The sequence below is a fragment of the Paroedura picta genome, chromosome 3, assembly GCF_049243985.1.
Source record: "Paroedura picta isolate Pp20150507F chromosome 3, Ppicta_v3.0, whole genome shotgun sequence".
Taxonomy (NCBI): domain Eukaryota; kingdom Metazoa; phylum Chordata; class Lepidosauria; order Squamata; family Gekkonidae; genus Paroedura; species Paroedura picta.
Window position 1 is genome coordinate 85327520 of NC_135371.1, and position 7357 is coordinate 85334876.

The 7357-nt window shown below is 43.4% G+C and overlaps 1 long non-coding RNA gene across 1 annotated transcript in view; it reads left to right on the plus strand.

Moving 5' to 3' along the window:
- LOC143832367 (uncharacterized) overlaps nucleotides 1–5403 on the plus strand; it is a 97896-nt gene extending 92493 nt beyond the window's left edge. The window contains exon 3 of the long non-coding RNA XR_013229218.1: nucleotides 3500–5403. This is a non-coding gene — a long non-coding RNA (uncharacterized LOC143832367). The remainder of the gene's footprint in view (nucleotides 1–3499) is intronic.
- The last annotated feature ends 1954 nt before the right edge of the window (nucleotides 5404–7357 follow it).

Sequence of the window (7357 nt, forward strand, 5' to 3'; positions counted from 1 at the left end):
CACAATAGACACCCTGTGAGGTGGGTGAGGCTTAAAGAGCCCTGATACCACTGCTCAGTCAGAACATTTCGACCCCATGGACAATGATCCTCCAGGCCTTCCTGTCCTCTACCAGGAGGTGGACCGTACATTTTTTTACTGTTCATTTTGTTTCTTTATTGCATTGCTCCTTTTTTGTTTCACATTTCCGGCTGTAACCCTTTCTTCTTATATCCAGTCTAGATACAGTGTGCAGGGACTGTACCTCTCATCCAAGGGATCTTTCCTGTCTGATATCAGAAGGATACATTAAAGGGTACCCATCTAAGAGACAAAATTCACACAGAACTTGAAGTGACAGCCATTTGATACCCCCAATGGTAGACAGCAAGGGCAGGGAGGCTTTAGCATGTTAAGAAATTAGTGAGAGGGAAGCATTTGGCACTACAGATGTGTTTAGTAGGTAACAGCCCAGAGTGTTTCCAGAAACTTGCTCCTGCCATGGCAAGAGAAGTGACCTGAGAATGCGTGAGAATGGCAACATTGTGTCCCTGCACCACCTGCTGCTGCCCCTTTCCCCATCTCAACTGTGCAAACATCTATTACTGCTGCTGCTGCTGCTCCTACTGCATTTGTTACCCACCGCTATTGGCGAACCATCTCGCAGCGAGTTACAAGACAACACCCACATAAAAGAATTATATACCCCATTAAAATATAACACAAACCCTGACAGTGAAAACTATCTTCCCACCCCACAACAATTAATCCCCTTCTGGTGCACCATGGGGGTATCAATGGATGATGATGGCTCAACCCGCTGATGGTCTGGCCTACTATAGACTATCCTGGAGAGACCCATGGTCTTGCGTGCCCGGCCTCAACCATAAGCCTGGCGGAAGAATTCCATTTTACAGGCTCTGCGGAACTCAGAAAGCTATACACAGTGACAATTGCCCAAGGACCCTTACAGTCCAGAATACCCCCTTTCCTCTTACTTTCCCATTCCCAGTTAAGTTATATTGCAGCTGCATACCACAGCTTCGAAGGGGAAAGTGAAAAAGGCTTTTTAATGGGCTTTAAAGGGGATGGATGCCTCATGAAAGCAGAGCTTAGCTCTGTCCCCCTCCCTTTCTGGTGGTGGAGGGAACAGCCACACGAGCAGCCTCCCACAGCCATTAATTTAAAACATTTGTATCCTACCTTTCCGACCAATTAGGGACCTCATGGTGATGAGCAATTAAAATATATATTAGAAATCATTTTTAAAGCAGTGCATAACCACAAAACCAGCAATTAAAAACAAAGGCAGGTAATATTCGCATATAAGCCAACCCGCACATAAGCCGAGGCACCCAATTTTACCACAAAATCTTGGCAAATATTGACTTGCATATAAGCCGAAGGCAGGAAATGCTCCATCATCACAGGCTCTCCCATCCAGCCTCTTCCCCCTGCCCTCAACAAATACAGAAAAGTCAATAGGATGAATAGCTGCTGGTTTTTGTATCCCGCTTTTCACCCACAGAAATCAAAAGAATAGTTTGGAAGAAGTGATTAAAAAGAGGAAGAAGTAAAGGCAAAAGGGGAAAAAAAGATCAGAGTCCCTCAGTCAAACCATTGATGTCCTACAAGTTGCCAGAGCAATGACTGGCTGGCTAGAGCAGGCTTTTATTTCAATTACCGTTTATATCTGCGTATTAGCCGAAGAGGGTATATATGGTAAGTAGGTTTGGCATGAACAAAAAAATGCAGTTCGACTCATGGTTCATCACAAACCTTTAACCATGGACCATCAATAACTTAGCTATCTCACAAATCAGTTTGGTTCATGAGAAGGTAGAAACCCCCACCCCAGCTTGCGAGAGATGCCAACTCACAGGGAATCCCTGACTCTCCTCCACCTGCCCTCAAAGTTTGGTGACGACTGAATTTACAGGGTCAGAGTTATAGATCCCTGAAGAAGGTGCTCCCAGGAAAGTGCTTTCTGGGGAAATGACCACCAGAAAGCATGTTATGCCTGTACCTGTGGACCTGCCACTGGGGGTCTCTCTGGCATGGCATGCACGTCAGACGCTCACACTGACTCCGGGTGTGCCACTACCTGGATTGTTAGAGTCAGGTGCTGAATCCAGGCTGGAGGACCTGGCAGGGGATCAGGACCAGCCGTACTCTACAGGTGAAGGACCATCAGACACTAGACAAGGACCAACCCAGCTCTTGGTACCAATCACACCAGAACCCATTCCACCAACCGTATCCAGCCCGGAAAGCTTGCCAGAGTATCAGAGACAATGCAGGAGAGCTACTTGACATCTTGCAGGCTAAGTGTGAGGTGGTAGCTTCACTGTCTGGCTAGATTTCCTCAGATGAGGACTAGGTTCAACTGCAAGTAGTTTGGGCCTCAGCCAAGAGGCCTGATCAAAGTGTATTTAAAGAGAGGTTTGAGTCAAATGTACCCCCTGACCATCGGCCTGGACATCTGGTTTCCTGTGCTCTTCAGTGAAGCTCTGACTTCAGCTCGGCTTTGGACTCTTCTCCTGTTCATGACTTCAGCTCAGCTTTGGACTCCTCTCCGGTTCATGACTTTGTCTCAGCTTGGGACTTCTCTCCAATTCCTGGCTTCAACTTGGCATGAGACTTCTCTCCGGTTCCTGACTTCAGCTCGGCTTGGGACTTCTCTCTGGGTCCTGACTTCAGCTGGACTTGACTTTGGGCTTTCTTACAGCTTCCCATTGACTCCTTCCGCTCCCCGCTCCTGCTCCACCTCCCCTGGTGATCAGAACTTCCTGGACTGGACTCTTTGGCCAGGCTTTTGGACTCTGCCTTTACCTGTTGATTTGGTCTTGGCTTTCTGACTGAGGGAGAATCTGTTCAGTCCCAGTGTTTGGCCTGGTGGGGCAGAACAAAAGACTTTCCAGGGGCACCTTCTTTGGAGAGTCATAACTCAAACCCTGTAAATCCAATCCTCACCCAACTTGGATGGCAGGTAGAGGCAAGTCAGTTGCAGAGCCCCTGTGAGTTTCATGTCTCTAGCTTGCACAGGATCCATTCTATATACTCCTGAACCTGTGCCTGTCAAAATGACTGAGTCTTAGGAGTGTATAGAACCAATCCTGCGCAAGCAAGAGACATCAAGGGAAGTTCCCTGGATTGCTCCTGTATTTGCCCTTCCCTGGGAATTTCATAATGTTTGTGCCATGACTGAGAAGGCTCTTTATTGGTATGCTACCCATCTAGCATGATCTGTAGCAGGGTCCCTCAAGATGATGGTAATGGTCAGGTAGTTTCATTTGAGAATCTGCAGTCCTTAAGGAATGTATGTTACTATGAAGACTGTCCCTTTGAAAGGAATCCAAGTATGTTTATTTTTGATCAGGTTTAAAGATAAAAGCCCCAGAATGCTCACAATGAGTCTGAACTCAGCTTGTACTGCCTGACTTCAACAATCAGGCACCAGAATAGCAAATATTAGCTATTATTGATTATTGATAGTATTAATATACTTGTTCTTCATTAGATTTGTGATGACAACAAACAGGATTTCTTCTATGAAGCCAGCCACTACTGCAGTCCTTCAGGACATTGGCTTTATGGCTGCAGCAATACTAAGTCCTTCTGATTTGAATTCTGCCTGTATGTTTTTCTTGCCAATCTGCAAAAGAACTCATTTGGTTTAATGTCAAAATGGTTGCTAAGTCCTCATCCTTTCCCAATTTCAGACCTCAGACTTTTCTGAATAACTTGCAGAAGGAAGTTCACTTCAAGAGAAGATAGTTTATGCTTGGGGGATTGCATTTCAAAGGAGAGCTCTGTTTTGTTTTATTTTCATATTGCGAAATCTGGCTCATCTTTCCAAATCCTGCTTATTGGCCCTGCTTGTGAATAACGTCTAGTGTACATTCTCAAGAAATTGTAAACATCTACAGTAATAACAGCTATTAGGTGTTGGAAGGCACAACTATGTAGTCACCTGAATACTAAAACACTCTGGATTTGCTAAATCAAGTTGTCATTAGCTATTCTTCTGCATATTCCAAAATTTCATTTACAAGAAGGCACAACAATACCTGGGTTTAGTTTCTTTCAGATCAGAAGATCATCGCTGATATTAACAGTTCAACCCTATGGGCTTAATCAGTGGACTTAGAAGGATATAACTCAGTTCAGGATTGCCCTATAAATCCAGTTAATGGTCAGAGTGCCTAGCAATGAGCTTCTTTCCACTGCCTTTCCACACCTTTTAACTGGCCATACTTAACAAGAATAGTTCCTGTTTTCTGGTTCTTGTCCTTGGTGAAAAACTGTCACAGTTATCTCTTGATGAGAATTGCTGATGCCGTTTAAATATTTTGTTGGGGAGTAGCCCACAAGACAATTGAGCACTCTGAAAATGTAGACAAAAGGTCACAACAAAATATATTAGATGAAATGAACAATTTCCCATAGTTAGGAGGTGCAAGTCTCCAAACACTTTCCTGGGTATAAGCCCTACTGAGTAGACTTCAGAAGGATTTAGAATTACAAACTTCAAGGTGGGGCCAGAAGTTCTCCCAGAATTATAAGTGATCTCCAGACACAGGGATCAGTGCAGGAGGAGGTGGCAGCTTCACAAGGTAAATTCTAAGTCATACCATCAAACCTAGGAGATATGGAAGTCGCAGAGTGGATACTCTGATACACCATAGAGATTCTATGGGATACCAAAGAAAGTAGGAGGAACTGATTGTTGCCTATAACAATACTAAATGCTAGTTTGGATTGGAAGATGCGAGTGTTGTCAGCTAGTCTTCCTTTCAGACTTCAGCGTGTTTTCCCCCATAGTACTGAGAAAAACCTGAAGACAATTTTGTTTGTTTTTATGTGGAACATAATTGGATAGGAACCAGTTATACCAGCAGAAATAGGGTTGTTATGACCTACAGATCACATATATATAAAAGTCTACAACTGATGCAGAAAAGGGTGGGAAGAAGTGGTATGAAGCAGGTCATTTAAATCTAGATATTGATGGTAGGTATTGATTTCACAGATAGAAGGTGAAAGAGATGACCTTTGACATGGATGTAATATTACATCCCTGCTGAGTTACTTTCCCCCAAAACTTCCAGGAATTTCCCAAGCTGGACATAGCAACCTTAAGAAGACTCTGAAAAAATCTGCTCAGAATTAGACTTTAAGACAACTAGAGAGGGCGACTAAAATATAGCCTTAATGAAGAAGAGATAGCTGCATGAGATGGCTTGGAGACAACCAGCATAAAAAAAAAGGGTAGCAGAAATTATTCTGCTGATTTTAAAACTTACTGTCATGGAGGGGTAAAGATAGGGAAAGAAGACTGCAGTATTATTTATGTTTCCTTTTCTTGGTAGTTTTTAAACAAAGCTTATTCAAGTTCACAATTTCCATTTTGTAACCAGTAACTTCAATTACAACAAAATAAATTAATTTATTAATTTGGCATGGCGGTCTGTCTAACTTAGCAAACTCACAAAAAGGTGGAAAAAAGAAGGTGGAGACACTCCTACTGGGAAGCAAATTTCCCAAATCTTTCTAAGTCTAGAGTAAATTGAGGGTCATTCCGCACAATGACCAATGTTGCTAAATGTTTGCAGTATGCAGAAACGCTATATTTAATAGTGGAATTTCATCATTCCGCATACCTTCAATTCTAGTGGAATATTGAAGTCCCAGTAGCAGTCTATTCATTCCCCACAAGTTTCCGGTCTTGCCGGAATCACAATAAAGGAGGCTATATTTTTCCGCGCTTTTCCCCGCCCCTCGCCATCAATCAAACAGAACAGCCAATGAACTGTTGTGCTCATGCTCCCGAAAAGCCTCTTTCCCTTTAAAAACTTTAAAAAACCCAAAAACACAAGTAGCAATGAGTATTTGTTCATTCGATGTCTCAAGACCTTTTTCGCTGGCGTAAGAGCTGGAGCTTAATCATTTACACGCTTTTCAAGTAAAAACAAAAATCCCTCCCCCCATGGGTGCAATTTCCGGCCAAAATTACGGGCAGTGTCGAACAGGGGGCTATATTGTGCTTGGGAACTTTAAAGACAATTGCAGAAGGGAGCTTTGTTTTACTGTTAACCACTTGTGAATTGCTTGTGGAGGGACTTCAGCTGGAGAAGCCTCGCTTATTCTTTGCTTTCGCCGGTTTAAGGGGGGAAAATAGCGATCGCGTCTCTGGAAGCTCGGGGGCGAGAGCTAGGGAGGAACATTCTTTCTCCTGCTATTTTGAGAACGCACATATCTTTTGCTGATGTGTTGCGGCTTGTGCTCAGAAGTGTAGCAGTTTTTTCAGGGGGAATCCACTTTTCTGGATTTACCCCTAAGCGCTATAAAATTCCGATTGTTGCTGGAGTTTGGCGGGAGTATTGCGGTTTGTTTACGACATCATGTGGAACGTTAAATTAATAGCGTTTACAAAGGTAAGACTTTGGCTACATTTAAGTTGTGTGGAATGGACCCGAATATCAAGTATCATTAAAAGGAAGTTGGATCAGACTGGCCTTAAAGCATACAGAGAAATGTTCCTGTCCTGGAGGACCACTGGCAGCAAGAAGCAAGTAGAGCCAAGCCTCAGCAACACCACATAACTGAGACCCTTCAGTGACAATAATTATTAATAGCATTTCACCAACTGGCTCTTTGTACACTGCTGCCAAGTGGAGGCAAGGGTGGGCCAATGTCCATTGTTGGTAAAACTCAGGTGAATGCTAGCTGGCTGCAGCTTTCTATACCTGATAGCTTAGGTGGCAGGAAGGGTAGCAAATGGCAGGGCAGGTCATGAGGGCCAAAACAGGCTGCTTGACTTAGGTTCATCCTGGCTGCTAAGCTTCTTCATCAGTTCAGTAGCAATTCCCCTCTCTCTATGCTGAGCAGCAGAGCTCATCATTTCATAATGTGTCTGACTCCTCACAGTTAGCTGAGAATCATCCCCTTGTTTATTAGCAGTGTATTAATCTAGGGGCAGAGGACAGGCTTGCTGTCAGGCATGCCAAATTAATTGTGACTAGGTTTTTGTTTCCTAAAGAGAAATGTTGACGTACATCATGTTTTCTACAAAGAAATGTTGACATGATGATATGCATGGCTCTGAGTTTGGCCTAGTTTCCTTTCCTACAGGCAGTTAAATTAGTGTATGAAGCATAAAGAAGAAAGAGGAAGGGTGGAGAGGATATGCTAGTGGTTTACATCTTTAATTCAGAGCAGCACCAAAGAACTTAATGATTACAAGTTATTTCTCTGTTCTTCCGATGTTCATATGCTTGGGTGGTAATTTGCGCTTCAGCTTAAAAGAGATGGTCTCCTCTGCCATTGGGAGAAACACAACAGCAGCCAAATAAATGACCTTGATTAGAATTGCTCT